This window comes from Cynocephalus volans, chromosome 2 (assembly GCF_027409185.1).
Source record: "Cynocephalus volans isolate mCynVol1 chromosome 2, mCynVol1.pri, whole genome shotgun sequence".
Classification (NCBI taxonomy): Eukaryota; Metazoa; Chordata; class Mammalia; order Dermoptera; family Cynocephalidae; genus Cynocephalus; species Cynocephalus volans.
In genome coordinates, this window is record NC_084461.1 from 26,727,760 (window position 1) to 26,748,470 (window position 20,711).

The window sequence follows — 20,711 nt, forward strand, 5'->3', positions numbered from 1 at the left end:
CCGTAACTCCTTTCTTACCCTGTTGATTCAGAGCCCAAAGTGGCCAGGTGGAAGCCTTAACTTCCAGTTCAAATGAGATCATTTTGTGTCTCCTGATGGAAGCATTCCTCCCTCAGGAACCAAGACTCCTAGACTAGCAAAGCATAAAGTTGTGGGGACAGGAAGCAAAAATTTTGCTAATGGGTCCCTAGGGGTAATGGTTACTGGTGCCACTTCTGTTTCCACCCCTTGATTCCTGGACCCATGAATCCTGGCTACGGGAGAGACAGTACCATTCATTGGGCACTGATTCAGAACATATACAGCCTGCTGGAGAGCTTTGCCCCTGCCCTGCAGGGTATTGGCACCAAGCTGGCTCTGTAACAGTGACTTCAAAAGGCCATTCCACTATTCTATCAGTGGCACTGGCTGCTTCAGGATGATGGGGAATATGGTAAGACCAATGAGCATGAGCCCATTACCACACTTCTTTAGCTGTGAAGTGAGTTCCCTGGTCAGAAGCAATGCTGTGTGGAATGCCATGACGGTGAATAAGGCATTCCATGAGTCCACGGATGGTAGTTTTGGCAGAAGCATTTTATGCTGGGGAGGCAAATCCATGTCCAAAGTAAGTATCTATTCTAGTAAGGACAAAACGCTGCCCCTTCCATGATGGAAGTGGTCCAATGTAACCAACCTGACATCAGGTGGCTGGCTGACCACCCCGGGGAATGGTGCCATATAAAAACCTGAAGGATTAGTTTTATGGTCTTTTATGACAGCATCTAATAAGACATTTTGAGTTATTCTGATATCTGACCCCAGCTGCATGCAAGTGTCTATTGTATTTCCCAATTCTTGCCCTTTTTCTGGTTCAGCTCAGAACCAACTACTTTCAGGACTCTCTATGGTTCTCAGGTTTTTATCTTGCTCTTTCTGATGAGGCACACAGTACTCTGCAGCATTGTTTCAGACCTTTTAGCATTTATGACTTACTATTTAAAGTGCCTTGGCATCATATCAATCCCACAGCACCAACAGAACTAATGGCATCTATTATAAATAGAAAATAGATGTTCTATGCCCTTCATACTCTAAGGCCTTGCTGCCACTTTACAGTCTACACAGGAGAGAAGTAATGATTCCCTTATACTTGCAAATCCACACATCTATCTATCCATCCTATCTATCTATCTATCTATCTATCTATCTATCTATCTATCTATCTATCTATCTATCTATCTATCTATCTATCTGTTTATCTATCATCTACCTACCTACCTACCTATCTACCTAATCTGTTTATCTATCTATATCTATCACTCCTAGAGTCTTTTCTCAAGGACTCACCTGTTCTGCTTGCTTCTCTTCCTACTAGCTCTTAATCTGCAACAAAAAAGTCCCATCATGTAATCTGAGGGTTTGATAGTTAACCTAACATCTTTTTGCTTTATTTCAACTCAAATATCTGCAGCAGTAGTTCTCCTATCATAGGGGTGAAAGAAAAAGGCTTCCCTTTTGCACTTCAAAGGTTCACTGAAAACAAATTAACAATAGGCAGATTAATAGAAGAAAAAGGCATACGAATTTTATTAATGTGGACATGCACAGGGGAATTGCAGAAAAACGATTACTCATTAATACAATAAAGTACAGATGTTTATATCCCTTCTTCATAGCAAAAGGAGAATTGAGGGAAATTGGGCAATTTTGAAGAGTAGTAAATAATCTTTAGGAAAAGTGAGTGTACCTGGGAGACAGAAATTATGTTGTAAACGATTCTTTGAATGGGACCAGAGAACAACTAATAATTTGGGACAAAGTTCATCTGGGCTCTAAGTGTGGTGTTTAATTTTCAGTCTCTTCCTCTGTGATATGAGTTTGAGTCTTCTCTGGCTAATGAAATTTCAGAGAAGGATTTGAAGGCAATTGAGGTCCTCTTGGTGAGTCTGGTCCAGATAGATTAGAGAATTTCAGAGAACAACCTCATCTTGTGCTTTGGGAGAGAAAGGGGTGAGAGACGGGTGCAAATGGATAGGTCAGAGAGAAGTTGAGGCTGCTTCTTAGGTGTAGTATGACAAAGCACCGTATTTCAGGGTATCATTTTCTGAGCCTCAACACTATTCCCACAGGGCTTAAACTTTCAAACTCCAAACTATAATAGTTATCTTTTCTATAATATGATCAATTGCATTACTCCTTTCCTGAGGAATAAATGAAGCAAGCTCTAGCTGCTGAATAGAGAGAAAAATGAGGAGTAATAGAGAATTGAGTGTGATTTAGAATTGGTTAATGTTTCAAAAATAGAATTTTACCCTTATAAGAATTATATTGTTCCCCTTAACATTATCAAATTTAGTTTAATGAACTGTCAGAAAGACAATTCAGGGAAAAAAAAAATTCTCACAATTGGGTCTCCAATGTAAAGTTTATGTTTATGTCTAAAATTACTACTCTTGTTGGGTCTTTAAAATATTCTCGGATTTCTTAAAAGTGTGATTTTTTAAGATTGAGGAAACTTACAATATTACTCATCCATTTACTATTACTTTCCCAATCATATAGAAATTCTCATTTTTATTTGAAAATTTATTCTGGTCTAAGTTTTGTTGATAAGATTCTAACAATCTACCTACACTTTATGAACACAATTGGCAAATTTATTTTGAGGCTCATGATCACAACGCTGCTTTGGGAATTTGGCAGTCTGCAATGTACGAGGCCTGCAGGGACTGGAGATTTTCCGGTTTCAGAAACTGATTGGAATTCTCTCACAAGTTAGATAAGTTAGATTCCTTATTTTGGTTTTCCTTTTTTTTTTTTTTTTTTTTTAATTACTTTTGGTTGCTGTTTTGATATTTAGAAATTGGTTTCTCAAAAGTGATCAAAGGAAGCTTAGGGAGAGGTGAGGCATATATCATTTTTGCTAAGAATTTTATTGTACATTCAATTATTTACAAAATTGGCTCTTAATGAGAATAATAATCAGAATAGAAATATTATAATGGTAAAAGTTGTAGTATAATTCATCATGATTTTCTTCTTATTCTTTTGCACCAATCATGCTCTTTAATTCCTGATCTTTCTCAAGAGGAAAGTACTTCAAATACTCACCTAAAAAAAAAAAAAAATATATATATATATATAAAACACCCAAAAAACCCTCTTCATGCCACTGAAAAACTATCAAATGGTGTCTAATATAATCTGACACTATATGAGGGTAAACAAGCAACATGTAAAGCAAAGAATTGCTTCAATGAGAGTACTACAGATACCTACCCTGTTACTAAATTCATTTTTTGTGTAAGTGGTGACCTAAATCCTGCCACTCTGAGGATTTATCAGAAAGTTATTACTTGAATCCCTACTGACAAAATAAAACTAAGCAACAGTAATAACAAAGAAAAGTATTAGCTAAGAGAGGAAGCATTGTCACCAAACTCATGAGCTTCAAAAACATCACTTTACTTTTGTTCATTAAGTGTTCTCAGGAAAATTGCTTTTTAAGTAAAAGTAAAGCTTCTGCAAATGAAAATAAAATGGTCATGTTCCCAGAAGTCTGCTCAATGTGAGATTCCTACCAAATTGTCTAAATTTCTTCTTTTCAGGAATCCTGTTTCTGAAATATTATTATATTATGCAACTGTCAATAATAATATAGGTTTCATCACTGTAAAGTTAATTTATTGTACTCATTGTTGCAACTGATACTGTCTTGAGTATTGAAGTGTTTTACAAAAAAAAATAATAAAAATAAAAAAATTCACATACAGTATGATGGCTGGTATACAAATTTAAATAATATTTAATGTAGTTTTATAGAGAAATAATATTGTTCTCAGTCTGGCCAAATAATGAAAAACTCTGAATGTCACATTTACATATGCACTTGAAATTCTACATTAGCAAACAAAGCATGAGAACCAATATTTGCCTTGAAAAGTATTTGTCTCCTCCACAAATATTTTCATAAAAATTTATAGGTTATTTTAAAAAGTCAAAAAATATTTGTATTCCAATATAGCTGAAAAGTTCACATAAAATGATTTCTTAGAGCATGAACCAGACAAGCACTTTCCCCACGTGTTCCATCTTCATCCACATTCCTTCAAAGCAAGGTTCTATGGAGCCAGAGAAGAAAGTAACCAATGTGGGGCTTAGTCTGCCTCCTTCGTGCTTAGACACCAACAGCACCTCTGTTGACTGTTCTCTTCATAATGTCTGCTCTTCCAGATGCTCTGAAATAGTGAAATGGCTTTAAAACCGTATCATCTCATGCTGTTTTACCATGAGAAACACTGATTTCAGCAGATTTTATTACAAAACGGATTCTACTTGTGTTTGCATTGGATAATTTTACCTTCATCATTTCTGTATTGCCATTTTAAATCATATACAATAAAAATCACCTTAGTTTGGTTACTTCGTAGTGTTTTCTGGTTCCTACATGTTTCCTTTTGTAAATTTTATTACATCTGTTAGCTTTTAATTAAAACTGGATTTATTTTTTCAAGTAGTGTGCTTGAATACCCAAATAACTTGACGTATAATAATATAATATAATGGAATACTGCTTTTATAAGAAGGAAATTTGGAATCAAACGAATTCATTTTGGTCTAGTTTGCACAGCCTCTCTAAGGCATAATTTCCCGTTTTAGGCATCTGCTCAGGAGATAGTTTTATCTAATGAAATTACTATGAGGATTAAATTACATAGTGAAAGCAAAGCTCTTAGCAGAGTATTTTACATATAAAAAGTTAAAATAAACTATTATTATCACTTACTATAAATAGCAATAGCTCACAAAATGTATGTAAGAGAAATGGCTCCAAAACTATCTTTGGCTTTCTACTTATTTCAGATCTAAATATGTCACCTGAACAATAAAGCTCAACTTTGGACAAATTTAAACTCACAGCATAAAAATAGCTTTTTCCCCCCAAACAGATTGCAACATTCTACATTTATTTTGAGTGCTCCTTAATGAGTTTTCATTCTGGGTGATTTAAAAAAGGATATCTTTAAAATATTTATTTCAGTTTGCCTTGCTCCAAACTGGATATGAATGCGTGAATACAATGCTCTCGTGCGTCTTGAGGTTAATACTCTTTGTTTTGTTTTATTTATTATTATTATTATTATTTTTTAGCTAAACTAATTTAGTACTTCAAGGGCAGAAGTTTATATCAAAATGTTCAGAGAGATGTTGAATGGATTTTTCAACTCATGTCACCAAAAGATAGGCTCTATCGTGGACTAAATTATTTGTTAAAAGTTATTTGTCCTTCTCACTTTCCTGGGGATGATGGATACGTCACCCTTACTTATGAATTACTAATGGAAGTGTGTGGCATGAGTGAATGTCACAAATGCAACAGGATTCAGTTTAAGAATTGTTATTTATTACATGTTCTATATTTCCATTTATTAACAGGGGTCAGATGAATCCAGTCTGATATATCGCCCACTTTTTTATTGACATTCAATCCAGGATCTTTATGACATTTTTTAAAAGTTAAAATTACCTAATTATATAATAGAGAGAACTCTAAAGTAGAGTTACCTAACTCTCCTATAATTATTGAAACTCAAAGTCTGAAAGATCCTTAGAGGTCATTTGCTTTACCTAATTTTTGATGAATAGCCTTAGAGAAAGCCATTTAAAACAAAGTTTTACCCTCTTGGTAAGGCTATAGATTTTTACAGAATGCTACTTTGAAAAGAAAATGCTTCTGTAAAAACTAAAATAAGAAAAAAAAATAGAACAAATCATCAATAATTGAGTTGCTGTAGAGTTTAGTGTTTTCTGTAATTTTCTGATTTAGTTAAATCTAGCTACCTGTTTTGATATATGTAAATGTATTAGTCAATTAGCTTAACTAGTATTATTTTAGGTGTTCTGATGTCTAAAGCTCATATACACAACATATATGAGATTATACTAGTCAGGAAAAAATTCTATACAGCTATATCTTTTGTATTCCAACCTGGTTCCCTAGCATGTTGTGTGAAATATTTACTTGTCTACTTGTCAGATGAAATGCCTAATTACAAACAAACATACTTGCACTCTTGTTTGATGTGGAGAGTTAATTGTGAAGTTTGAGAATTTCTCTTAAAAATGTTCATATATATTTATATCAGGTAAACACTATATGACTTTCGTTCTTTATTAAAGAGATTCTTTTTTCCCCTTTATTTCTTTCTTCCTTCCTGCCTTCTTTCTTTCCTTACATTCCTCTTTAACTTTTGCTTTCATTTTACGTAGTTTTTTGTATTGATGGTACTACTGCTTCTTAGAGAATTAATAACAATCAAGTTATTTTAACCATTAATTTAACCCCTGTAATAGTAGGTAGCCATAATCCCATATTCTATGTCAGTGTTTGTTAGTTTATGTCTGTTTTGAAAACAGTTGCCTAAATTATTACAGAAGCGATTATACACTACCAGTTTTTAAGTCAAAAGTGGAAAAAAATCTTGTCTTTTTAGTAAATAACAATTTATTTTTCTAAACCCTCCTTATATATTATTTATAATCACTATTTCTGCAATGATACTTAGCCTTCTCAAAAGGTACTGCAGACATTTGAGGCAATAACTAATATTCACTTGGGGCCACAGACTGACCCTGCAGAACCCATCCTTCTTCAGCCTTCCTGAAAGTTGAAGTGGCATCTATGCTAGGGATTTATCCAGATCATTCTTAAACAAACTGCAGCAATTATTTCCTTGAGAAAATTTACAGTCTGAAGATGTTTTGCCCTGTTTCTACATTCTCAAAAGAGAAAATAGCCACTCAAGAAACTGTGAGTTGAGACAAAATATGTCTCTATATTCCCAGGCTAGCAATAAATTCTAAAGATCTGGAGAAATTGTGCCTGCTTTGCAAGCCATTGTGTTTATCCTAATAACAATGGAACTTTTCTGTTAATAGGGAGGAAGCTCACCACGTCTATGTGTGACATAAATGCACATAGCATTACTAGGAAGTTAGTTACTTTTGAAGCATCTAACATATTTTTCATATCTGTAAAATCTGCAAATTCTTATTTTGCTCTCCATAAATTGACTACTACTTCTGCTCATTCCAGTCATCCATTTAAGTTTTTAAATTATATTTTCTTGCTTTGGGGTTAGAGGAATTATGCAGCTAAATACCCTGCATAACAAAATGTTAATTTTGTTGTAGCTATAAGCTAGATAATATTGGTCATGAAAAGAGCAAGCAAACTAGATTTGGCAGAAATTAAAGTAGTCCCGATTCAGCAGTAACCTTACACAAAACCTAGATTCTCTTGTAATCAAATCAGACAAACTAGATTTGGGTATAATTAGATCAGCATAATTAAATTCCTCATCTCTTAGGGAACATCAAAATGCACATATGTAGGATTCATTATTTTTACCCCTTGTCCCCAGTCGCAGCAATGAAAATTTACACTCAAGAAGAATTCAGCTGGGTCTGCCACTTAAGAAGAGGGGTTCTTAGCCGTTGATATTTCTCAGAATAAACTTTGCTAAAAAACTTACTGTAGTTTTTAGAAGAACAAAGCTGCAATACTTTCTGTTGAGTTTAGATTCTATGGTTTATCCACAATTTTAGTGAATAAAAATTTTCATATATAACAGCAAGGCTTAAGAACGTAAGAGTGAATTGTCTTGTCATAATGAAATTTTTCTTCAAATAATGACAAACCTTATATTGATCACCACTAATAAAAATTGTATGTTTTCTCTTTATAGCTTGACCATAAAAAATAAGGAAAATTCTTTATTAGAAATGATAATTAACACCCATTGAATATTGTTTGATGTATGGATTTTTCCATGATCTTTATACTCTCCATATGAATTGCCATAATCATTTTATTTAATAAAGCCATATCATTAAAATATTTTAATATAGTTGGCTTAAAGTTTACTGTTAGATATATATCTTATAAAATTTATAACTAAGTTTCATAAATACTGTTGGCCAAATCATGCCACCCAAGGCCAAAGTGAAAAATAAGCAGATACATTTGTTTTTCAAAAGAAAAAAAGACAGACATAAAGAAGAATATAATATGCAACATACTTCCTCACTATGTGTGTTATTTAACAGGACTAGGAAGAGGATCATGTTAAGTGGATGAGATAAGTTTTATAGTGTGCCATCCTCGAAGGACAAGATGATTTTTCTGGGACATTCCAAGTAATATCAGTGCAGGTTTTTATCATGCATAATTTATGTTTTAATTTTACTCCCACACTTAGAACCTCTTGAAAGCTTATTCTTCTTCTGTAAGTCCTTCTTTCAGAGAGAGTGACCCATGTGGCCATATTTCAGAGACACACACTTTTTTATCATCTCTACTAAAAAACATCTCTCTTGATTATTTTCCAAGTTGTCATTAAAGGCATAAGATAGAAATATGTTTATGTATGATCACAAAAATAGGGATCATCATAACTTAGAAAAACAAAATGGTAACAGACTTGAGAGCCTGATAAATGTTACATTCAGAAGGAGAGAGAAAAATATTAGAAGTTATTCATTTTACCTTCAAAGCTCCTTGAGAAGCGTAAGAGTTAGAGAAATATTTTAATATATATTCTTCTTCTGTTTGGAAGCTTCTTTATTCCATGTTTCCCCAGAGCCATAACTCAGTTCATTTATATCTATACTTAATATTTTAGGTGAGATCTTTGTGAAACTTCAGCTTTCATCTATGCAAAGAATGTTAGATTGTTATATGATTCCATCCATGTATTTTGTTCTTCATATTCACTGTGCTAAACAGAATTTTAGATCCATGTTTTATTTTATCAGTATTTCTCCAACTACGTGTGGTAAACATCAGCTTCCCCACCCCCCACAGTTTGATACTAACAAACACCTCATCCCACATGCAACATACCATGAAAATTTAACAAGACCCCAGCTTTCAATGAGAGCAGTCCACTGATCCCATGCTTGGCTGCAATGACAACACCAAATTGCTCTAAAATTTAATAAGGTTTTCATCTCAATTTCTAGTAACAATTTATGGATGTTCCTTCATCCATTAAATGTATTATGACTGTCATAAGTTGTGCAATTGAATTTGTAATTTAGGTGTTACCTGCTGTGAAGAAGATCGCAAGAACAAGAACCTGCAGGTCATATTTCCTGCTTTATCCTTAGTAACTAGCACAGTAACTTTGCACACAAGAAGTAAGGTCCTTCACCATAAATTACTACAGAATTCATATTCTAAGAATTGTATTTCACTCAATTTTGTGGAAGACTCTTCGACATGAATATTTGAAACATCAACTATCTATTTCCATACAATATTTTTCAAAAAGTGTACGCAATAGAAAACATAAATCTTTCTCAGAATATAATAAGTAGACCAGTGTTGGCATGTGTGGCATATTTATATGGGAATGGTGAGAGGTAGACTACAAGTACAGGCCAAGACTATATTCTGGATATCCTTGAATTACTGAATAATTTGAACTTAATTTAATAAACAATGTCATACCAAGGAAGTTTTGTGAGAAGGAAACCAGATAGTCAGAGGTAGTCTTTAGAAAATTTAGTGTGTCAACTATTGTAATATGACTTGAAAGAGACAATGAGAAAAAGCAGAAATAGCAGAACATCAGATAAATTGTATTAAAATATTACTGAGGCTGAGAATGTTCAAAAAACTGTTACAAAATCCCTTAGTTAATTATCATTTTTATGGTCACAACTTTTATTCTTATTTTATTGTAATTAATCCTGTTAACTTTCTCATCCCATGGGTCTCACACTTTTTACATCATTGATAATATAATGTTTATAAACAAGAAGTAGAAATACCTGAAGATCCTTTGGTAGGATGGATATAATTCAGAATAAAGAAATAACTCCCACAGATATTCTCGATATTGACATTTCTCTGAGGGGGTCTAATATCTTTTTGATCTAAAGACACTTTCTCCAAAATTAATGGCAAGTTGCTGCATATTACATTTCAAAATTCAAGTAGATAGAAAACATGATGATGGCCTCACTGGAATCTGGAGTTAAAATATAACACAATGTGTTGTGTATCCTAAGTCACTTACCATGTTTTTAGAAGGGTCCAGATCAGGAGAAGACTCTAAAAATTGCTCAAGCTGAGGTCAAAACTTCTTATCTCTTTAAGTCTGATGACCCAGGCTCAATGATTTTTCAAGCTTCTGTGAAAAACAGAAAGCTTTAACTGTAGTCCACTGGAGTTTCACCGTAAAGCAATGAACCTATCTGCAAGTAGCCATAACCCTTTTGAAAAATGATTTTGTTCTTGCAACCAGACCCTGATAGAGACAGAACGTTCTTAATATTAGAGGCAGCAAGACCTTAGGCCCTTAGACATTCTCTGTGATCTTTTTATTATGAGATTCATCAAGCCTTAAATCATGGTGTACAAAGATACACTCCATAATGAAGAAGAAGAGGCAAATAAAAGATGGGATCTATGCAAGTTCAGAAGACCAAGTAAGTTACATGTGCGGGTTATGTGTTTTTCCAGGACACCAGCATTGCCACCTCTCTCTCAACACACCCTATAAATGTACGTGAAATTCCCTAAGAGAAGTTGGAAGCAGAAGTATAGATATAGCTCTGGTTTACATACCAACAATATGCTTAAACAGACTTTCTAGAGTGAACTGAGATAGTGTTGAAGCATTTTATGCCCTAGGTTTAGCCATGAAAGACAAAGGGGAAAATAAATGTTTCCATGAGGTAGAACTTTTATCAGCACATTTAATTGTCAATTTTTCCAAACTAGAAGAGGGTTCATAGTTATGAATTTACACAAGGCTTCATAACGTCAGCACTACTGACATTTTGGGCCAGACAATTCTTTGTCGTGGAGTGTGGTCACATGCACAGTGGATGTTTAGTAGCATCCTTTGTCTCTACTCACAAAAATGCCAATAGTGTCTCCTCAACTGTACAAACAAAAATGTCTACAACACTGTCCCCTGTCACATTGAGAACTATTTATGTACACTAACACATCAGTGTACATCAGTGGTCAGTGGCTGTCTATCTGCACGGTCAGGTACTTGCAAGGAATGAGACTGAGAAGAGGTGACGAGGAAGTCTGGGAGAGAAGTATGTTGAATGTTCCTCACAGAATAAGCACAGACTGTGGGTGCGTTTGTGTCCCACGCTCACCAAAACTCATTAGACTCTTCAAAATAGATATTTGAGACATCAACTATCTATTTCCATACGATATTTTTCAAAAAGTGTACACAATAGAGAATATAAATCTTTCTATAAGATTTATAAAACAGAAACTTGAAAATCATTCCACTTCAGAAGAGTCCCTGAGTAATTCAGTGGAAAAGATGGATGCCGTTCAGTTTCTTTACACAGTCACCTCAACGTTTGTTCAATGTGTTAATGAATAAGCACTCATGGCAGTGAGATGGAGTTTGAATGTATTCTATAAGGCTGATATACGATAAATGTCCAACATTTTAAGAACAAAGGCCACTACCAAGCTGCTGATAAATCAGAATTTACTAGGTATCCTAGCCAGCCAACTCACGGTGAAGAGACACTGGATCTTTCCAATAATGGATGAAGCAGTTATTTGTCCCAGAATAGAGACATAACTTGGATATAGATTTCCTTTCCATTGCCCTTTCCTTTCTCCAATACCTCCAGTAGCATTGTTGTTTTTTGACCCAATCTGTTCCTTATTGCCCATCTAATAATGTCCCAAATTGTTGTTTCTTATCATAGAACATGATTTATTGCAATAACTAAGGCATGATTTTACATGGGATTAACAGAACTCACCATGTGTCTGTGAATCAGAAGCTGCTGGCCTTATGGAATGTCGGAATACCTATTAAAGTCCTTTTTATAAAAGTTTACTTGAGTGTCAGTGACGTCTCAAAAAATAGAGTATATGCTCTGGTCCAGGGGAAATTTTATGTTTTCATTTTTCTCTTAGCCAGATAAGCCAGAGTAGACATATAGATAGTATACATATTTCGTTAGATTTATATCTAAGTACATCATATTGTTTGGTGCCATTGTAGATGATATTGTGGTTTTAATTTCAAATTCTAGATGTTCATTGAAGGGATATAGAAAAGCAGCTGTCTTTTGTACATTAACCTTGTATTCTGCAGTCTTGCTGCAATTGCTTATTAGTGCCTGGAATTCTTTTGGTTTGTTGGTTTTTGTTTATTTATTTTGTTTTGCTTTTGGTAAGTTCTTTGAAATTTTTCTACGTAGAGAATCATGATATCTGTGAAAAAAAAGTTTTCTTTCTTTCTTTCCAGATTGTGTAACTTTTATTTCCTTTTTTGTCTTATTGTATTAGCCAGAATTTCTAGCACAATTTTGAACAGGCGTGGTGAATCGTGATACCCTAGCCTTGTTCCCAGTCATAGGGGGATAAATTCTAGTTTCTCATCATTAAATGTAATGTTAACTCGACTTCTTTGTTAAAGATAATATTTATCGGGCCCGGCCCGTGGCTCACTCGGGGGAGTGTGGTGCTGATAACACCGAGGCTGCGGGTTCGGATCCCATATAGGGATGGCCGGTTTGCTCACTGGGTGAGCGTGGTGCTGACAACACCAAGTCAAGGGTTAAGATCCCCTGACCGGCCATCTTTTAAAAAAAAAAAAAAAAAAAGATAATATTTATCAAATTGAGGAAGTCCTCCACTATTCTTTTATGCTAAGAGTTTTTTTCATGAAGAAGTGCTGGATTTTGTCAAATGCTTTTTCTGCATGGATTAATATCACCCTAAAATGTTTGTTCATTATCCTGTTGATGTGGTGGATTACATTATTTTATTTTCAATTTTTGATCCAGCCTTAAAAAGCTAGAATAATTCTTATGTAGTTTTGGTATATATAATACATAATTCTTTGCATACATTGTTAGATTTAAGGTAATATTATTTTTATATCTCTGTTTGTTTTTTATTTTGTGTATTTGGACCATGCATATTTAAAGTGACTATTGATACAATTAGATTAATATCTACCATGTTTGTAACTTTTCTAAAGTTGTCCTTGTTTGTTTCTTTTCTTATTTTTCTTTTTTAACCTCTCTGGTTTGGATTGAGCATTTTATGTGATTCCATTTTACCTTCTCTCTAAGCATATCAATAATATTTCTTTTATTTATTTATTTTATTTTATTTTATTTTGTCAATATACAATGTGGTTGATTACTGTGGCCAATTACAAAAAATATGGAATGCTTCACGAATTTGCATGTCATCCTTGCACAGAGGCCATGTTAATCTTCTCTGTATCGTTCCAATTTTAGTATATGTGCTGCCGAAGTGAGCACAATAATACTTCTTTTAAAGTTATTTTTTATAGTGGTTGTTCTTTTTTTTTTAAATTTATTTTAAAATTTTCATCAGTTGCAGTTGTTTTTCTGTGGAGAAAGTCTATGGGACATTTCCTGTTCTCATTTCTAAGTGCTTCTCTCCTGTTCAGGTGTCAATATGATTTGAACTGAATCTTCATATCAGTTTAGGAAGGATTGAAAGCCTAACTAAATTGAATCATGAATATAAAATACCTTTCTGCTTATTTAGGTGTTTTACTTTTTATTTTCTTTTACACAGGTTTATAACATTTTCATTAGTTATAGTTTGAAGGATTTTATGTTTTTATTCCATTATAAATGTCACTTTTTTTCTTTCAGTGGTAAGGTTGTTTTGAAAGCAGAACAATGGAATATTCTGGGATGAACAAAATGTTGTCTTGATAGGAAATGGATTACATGTAAACATAAATTTGTTAAAACTGAAGAATAAAATAACATTTGTGTATTTCACTTTATGTACTGGTTCTCAACTGGGGGTTACTTTATATCACCCTCAAGGAATATAAAATCATTTTGGATTTTACAACAGTGAGGATATAATCATGGAGGTAGTGGATAAGGACCATGGTTTCTACTAATGCCCTACAATGCCCAAGATAGCCCCATATTGCAAAGAATTCTACAGCCTAAAGAGTCAATAGTCCTGCTGCTGAGAAACTCTGACATAAAGTGCACCTCATTTTTTAAAAATTACATTTATAAAATTTTTAAAACAATTTTTCCTAACTCAGAGGATAATTTAAAAAAGTATGTTGAGGTATTATTATAAGTGTCAACATACTTTGAAAGTCTATATACATATAGTCTAAGGTATATTTTCCTGAACTCAAAATAGAATGCTGTCTGGCTAGGTTAAGGCTGATTTTGCATATCCTACTCATAGCACCAATTGTCTTGCTCTTAATCCTGATCGTGAGGCCAATTGTAAAGCTAGGTGACCACGCTAGTTGTTGCGGCTCTTTTACCTGCCGGTAATCCTGCACCAACTGGGCTGATGGTTGAGCTAGGGCTGGGTCTGGAGCTCCCAGACCCCTCAAGCCCATTCACAGACTGGGTCACAAACCCTTCACATGCCAGGCTGGGTCACCAGACCCCTTCACGCAGGTCTATAAGCTAGGCAACCGGCCACATGATCCTTGGAAGCTCCAGGTCTGGAAAAACATGTCTGCACAGGTCGGCGCCTGAGGCAGTAAAACACCAGCCAAAGTGGCGCTGCCTTTCAGGCGCACATACTCCACCCACACACAATGTTTAGTGAACCACCCTGAGCAGCCAGGGTGAACCTGGGGAACACCCAGGCTCCAAGGCGAGGGGAGCCTGACCAAATTGTTCCATTTTCCCAACAAATGCTTATTATGTAGAGGTAAATGTATGAAATTTTTAACAAATATTACAAATAAGGAAAGGATGTGAAAGTCACTTCTTTTATTCTGAAATAATTACTATGCTGCCACACAAATGCTTCTTAACTATTAAATTATTATCTGTGGATTTTTGAAGAAAACTCTACCAGGTGTGACCATAGAGGAGTTAGCATAAACCAGAGATAAGGTTTTATAACTTGGAGGACGTTTTAGGTCCCATCAAATAGTTAAAATTGTTACCAGACTTATTTGCTATGTGCTTTTTCTTGAAATCTCTTTTACCCTCCTACTGGCTCTTTATTATGAGCATGCAAAACCAATTGTTAGTTATAAAGAACAGTCAATGCATGACTCTTCACATAGATGGAAAAGTAAATGTAGCTTTATACACAAAAAGAGCTAGGAGGAGTCAAACATGGTGTGTACACTCCACATCAGGATAAGGTTATATCTAAACCATCTCTAAAGCAGGCAGAATTAAAATATAAATAAAAAATCTCCAGATAAGGTGTCTTCAATTTTGTTTGAGAATTTTACTTATTTTGTATAATAAGTTTTATCAGAAGAATAATATTTTTTGCTTGATTTATGCATTATTTTAGATAGTTAGCTTATATTTTTACTTTCAGTCATATAATTTATTTTTCACTCAAAAGATTCAGTAAAATTAGATTCTTCCATGAAACCTCCCTCTGCCTTGCTCCTTCTTTTACTTTTACTCATTCTAAAGTCTCATTTTATCTCTTTTACTTGATTTCTAGGTTGTTTCCTAAGCTGATGATACTTATTCTTACATCTGCAAATATCACTCCTTTCCCAATATAATGCCAATGTAATTTTTTTCATTTCCTTAATGTTATATTTACTATCTATTTTCCATAATAATGATAATGGATGCTTTTATTTACAAGCTGTCTTAAACCTGAAGATAACTGTAAAAGAACAGAGTAATGGGATTTTAAAAAGTCATAGTAATAGACCTGTAGATTATCAATTTTTAAAAACATAATCCTAATTATAGGACATGTAAGGAGTTTTAATTAACACACTAATGTTAGGTTTTAAAAATAAGCATCTATATCAGTACAGTGCAAATATGTTTCTGTAGATAATCAATTTCATGAAGGTCTTTGCAGTAAGGCAGAGTTCATGCAATTTTATCTAGACATGAAGTACGAAGACAAGCCTTAATAAAGAAATTATGACTTTAGTCAATCTCCTGAAAGATATTTCTGAGCTGGACAATGAATAAAATCAGATTATGCATTCAAAACCATCTTCTACATCGTTTTCTCAGTGTTCTAAGAAATTACAAATTTGACCCATTCCTGTGGTTTAAACACCTCAAAGGCTATCTGTTGTTTATATCATAATAGTTAAAGTGCAATCACCTTTCATTTATATATTTACTCAGTACCTATGTATTGTCTCCTACCATGTTACCATCTCTTTTAGATATGAAAGACCCTGAAATAAAGAACACAGTTATTGTTTCTATTGTAAAGACCTCAACACGATGAGCCAATAAGTGAAATGGTTGCAAGTGTTATGAAAGCTACAAATGAAATACACAGATATATTTGAAAGGAAGAGAGAAATATGGTGGTGGTTAGAGAAGATCCTATTGTGAAGGATAAGAAAGATCTTGTTATATGTAGAGTAGGAGAAAGTGGTTTTCTTCCAGGCAAGGAGATGAGTAAATAAAAGCTTTGGTGTACAAATTGGGCTCCCCAAGTTTTGTGAACAGAAAGCTGTTCATTTTTTTTTTTTTTTTTTTTTTTTTTGAGGACTTGGTGAACTTCTTTGAAATATAGTAAAGTGAGATAGGAGAGACAATCTGGAAACCTACCTTACAGGATTATTTGTTCCATGGTATTGAGTTTAGATTATATTCTATATCTAAGAGAGAGGTGTTGAAGATTTTCAGTCAAGGGAGTTATATGATCTGCTTACATTTAAAAACATAATTCTGGTTATTAATAGATAATGAATTGTACAGAGACAGGAAAACTTGTAGATAGACTGGTTAGAAAATACTGAGGTAGACTAGGTAAGAGATGATGGTGGTGGTAACTAAAAACTATTCTCTGACGAGGTCAGCTAAATTGTAGTGCCGTGGAAGATATGGAATAAGTTAGTAGTCATGTTCATGTCCTAGAAAACGTTATTACAAGACCATTTTAACTTAGAAGCAGATGCACTGGCACCAGGAGTGATCAAATAACCTAGAGGGCTTCTTGTATCCTTTATCCTAGATACAAGCATGTAGGATGTAACAGTAACAATCCAAAATTTCCCTTTTTCTTTTTTTAATTTTCATTTCTTCATTAGAAAGACACCTCTACACTATAGCCACCTCTCTCCATTACTTTACACATTTTTCTTTTTCTTTTTCCCCTTAGAACACTGTACAGCTGACATGAAAACTCCCAAGGCAGGAAAATACAAACTGGTATGCTTAATCAAAACAAGATCATATGAAATAACAAGCAAAGTGAAATGTCTGTCAATGGTTTTAATTACAGTACAGACAATATAAATACAGCACCGTTGAGTCATTGTGAAACACAAAATTGCTAAATGAGGTTATATAAAAACAATCAAAAACCAAAACAAAAAAAGAAAAACAACCCACCCCACACTGCTCTTGCATCTTCTGAACATTGCTGTTTACAGAAACAGAAAAACTTGCAGAAAGGTGGGCCAAGGCTGGCCGTCTCTGCTCCTACCTAGAAACGTGTCTCAGTCGTCACCGTGACCTGCTCCAGCTCCCCTTTTGGGTACACACACTCCCGTGGCAAGATGAGAACCCAAATGAAGGGTCGGGTGGCCTGGGGCCCTCCCCTCTCCAGGCTGCGGTGAGGAGGGGACTCGTCCCCTCCCGGAGCCCAGGCACAGCGGTGTCCTTGACTCTGCAGACAAAGTACTCTCCCTGGTACTCAGGAGCTCAGGGCTGGGGTTGCAATCTCAAGAACTGGATGTATTTTAGACATAAAACACCCAGTTGGGGGAGGGAAACTGATTCTTTTCAGGGTTTTCAGAAGGAATTATTTCTAACACTGATGTGCAAGTCTTTTATACCCTTCTAAATGCTACAAAGCAGTTTCTAAATGCACCCTTTGCCTGTCCATGATGGAACAGCCCTGGTCCCACTCAGGTCCACGCGTGTACCCTCAAAACCATCGTGGTGAGAAAATGGCTGGGACCCCTGGGGGTGGGGATGGAGAGGCATGTTGTGTGCTCACAGAGTCCCAGGAATGGCCCTAGACTGGCACAGTCATTAAGAACAGAAATGCTTTTAGGACCTAAGCCAGAGCACGCACCTGGAAGCCTGTCCCCTGGCCAACACCTTGTCCTTGAGCCAGTGTCCCAGGGAGGTGGTGATGGGCACATCTGCCAGTCCTCTTTCTTCCCCCTGTGTGCTGGGAACAGTGTCAGAGGAGGGGTGAGGTTGTTGCCTGGGTGCCCTTTCCCCCAGAGAGCCTCTCTCAAGCCTACCTCCTTACCATCTTGCCAACCCCCACTTCTCAAAACGCCACCTCCATTTTTTTTAGTCTGAGTTTGATTTTCCATAAACAAAGCAGGGGGTGTATTTTGCCCTGGTGCCATTTGCTATTTTATTTCAGGCCCAGAACAACACCTCTCTCCTACACCCTTGTTGTGTTGCTGGCTTGGACAACCCTCTTTCCCTCCAGTCTCTGTGAGCTGCTGTGACACATATATTGGCCCTGATTTCAGTGCTATTTTTTTTCCTTCCTCTTGAGATCAAAGCTTGCTGGAGAACACCCTGGACTAGCTGGTGTGGCTTTAGGCTCTCCTACCTCCTCTCCCCCTCACTGAACAATTCCAAATCTCTTTGTCCTGTACAACCAATTAAAAAACTGATGTAATGATGGGGGCAGGGGGGCTTTCCTTTATTCTCCTCTTTGATTCTCCCCTTTTGTGGGATTATAAAATGCTGAATTCTGCTGATCTCCTTAAAAACACATTCCAAGGCAACTTGACTGTCTCTTCCAGAACTGCAGTTCCTATATATGCTAAATAAACCCCTTGATATGTGTATATTTAGCCACAGTTTCTTTTTTATGTCAGTAGTGGTGTGGGCAGAAATGATGATGGGGAGATGGAGAAAATTAAATAATTCATATTGTAAGACAGCGATACATCCAACTGCACTTGAGAATGAATTGGACAGAAGAATGAAAGAATAGATAATGATGTGATAAGTCTTTGATTTGATAAATTAATTCTATTACAGTGCTTTTCACTCAGATTGGCAAACCTGGGAGAGGAAAATAAAGAATATCATAACATTCATTATCTTACATTAAAAGAGTGAATGTTTTGTGTTTTTTGTTCCCTCTAGTGTATATTAGACTGTGTCCTGGCTGGCTGCATCAAAATAAAACTCAAAAGAAAGGCGGTTGCATATCTATGACACAGAAAGTAATTTACTTGTTGTTATGAGATAAAATCTGAATGCAAGTGAGGATTTCCTGCCAGCTTGACACTGCATGAAGACTTGCAACTCCACACTGAGTGCATCTGAGGAGCCCACAGCTGAGCAGGCTGAGGAAACTGTGAAATGTTAGTTGCAGATCTGGAGGAACAAGAGACATATCTGAAAGCTATATGTGCCCAAACCATGGAGGGTTCTTAATTCCAGGTGGAAGTTTGCATTGTTGTCTTAGATTTGCTAGTAAAACAAAAGGGAAATATCTCAGTCCCCACATTTTTAGTAGTCCCCACACCTAAAGTGCAGAAGATATATGATGCTATTAACATCTGTCTGAGCCAATCATCATGCTTACTACATAGTCAAATATTCTTCAATTTGCAAGAACAAAGATCAGTGCCCACACATGTACTATTACTACAAGAAAATGATTTCCTTCATATAATACTTTATTACTAGGTAAGTTTGCCAATGCTTTGTAGGATCTTCCTATAAAGCAAAGGAGAGACTTAAGGCATGCATTATTTTTTGAGTTTTTGCAGAGAAAAGGTCTGAAGTTCCAACAGGTGATACCCATTGTCACAAAGCATACAAACAAAGCAAGTTGCATACAAACATGCTGAGTCAGTCTCAAATAGACGCTTTCAGGGTCCAAATACATCAGTATTTCCTCAACATCCTCCCACATAGGAGGATAAAATAGTTATGCAGAATTGCATGGCTTGACCCTCATTAAGACAAGAAACGTTCTCTCCTACAAATGCTCTTCATCAGGAGTTACATTCACTGTAGGCATCTAAAGGCTGGGTCAGCTCACCTCAAAGTCCAAACATTAATAGGAACTTTAAGATATCACCTCACCCCAGTTAGACTGTCTATCATAAAACAGACGGAGAATAACATGTTGGCAAGGATGTGAAGAGAAAGAAACGTTCCTACACTGCTGGAGGGACTGTAAATAAGCATAGCCATTACGGAAGACAGTATGGAAGTTTCTCAAACAACTACAGAAGGATCTACTATATGATCCAGCAATCCCACTTCTGGGTATATACCCAAAGGAATGGAAATCATCATGTTAAAGAGATATCTGCAGTCCCATATTCATCGCAGCTCTGTTTACAATAGCCAAGATAAGAAATCAACCTAAATGTCCCTTGACAGATGACTGGATGAGGAAAATATGGTATATATACACTATGGGACCACACCCTTTTTCTAAGCAAAAACAACAGATGGCCTAAACGGATAAAAGGTGGCACCCAAGGGAAGTTAAGGGGGAGGGCTAAGCATAGAGAGGCAAGGCACTTGCACATTTGACCTTTTCAAGGATTAGCCTAAGCTTGGAAATCACCACCTGCTAAGCATATAAATATGATCTTTTCCATTTAGGCAATCTAAATGGAACTGCCTGACAGAACCCCCAATGCATGTGTATGTGTTTGTTCCTTATCTGCGAGAGCAGCAGCGTGCTCACCCATCTCTTGGAATATCTTTTTTGCCCCGCATTCTAAGGGGGAGAAAAGGGC

At 35.5% G+C, this 20,711-nt stretch overlaps 1 non-coding gene across 1 annotated transcript; it reads right to left on the bottom strand.

Annotated features, from left to right (window-relative positions):
- Positions 1-13,210: 13,210 nt before the first annotated feature.
- Positions 13,211-13,317, bottom strand: LOC134371290 (U6 spliceosomal RNA). Its single transcript, XR_010022731.1, has one exon. It is a non-coding gene; the product is annotated as a U6 spliceosomal RNA (small nuclear RNA).
- Between the last annotated feature and the right edge of the window lie 7,394 nt (positions 13,318-20,711).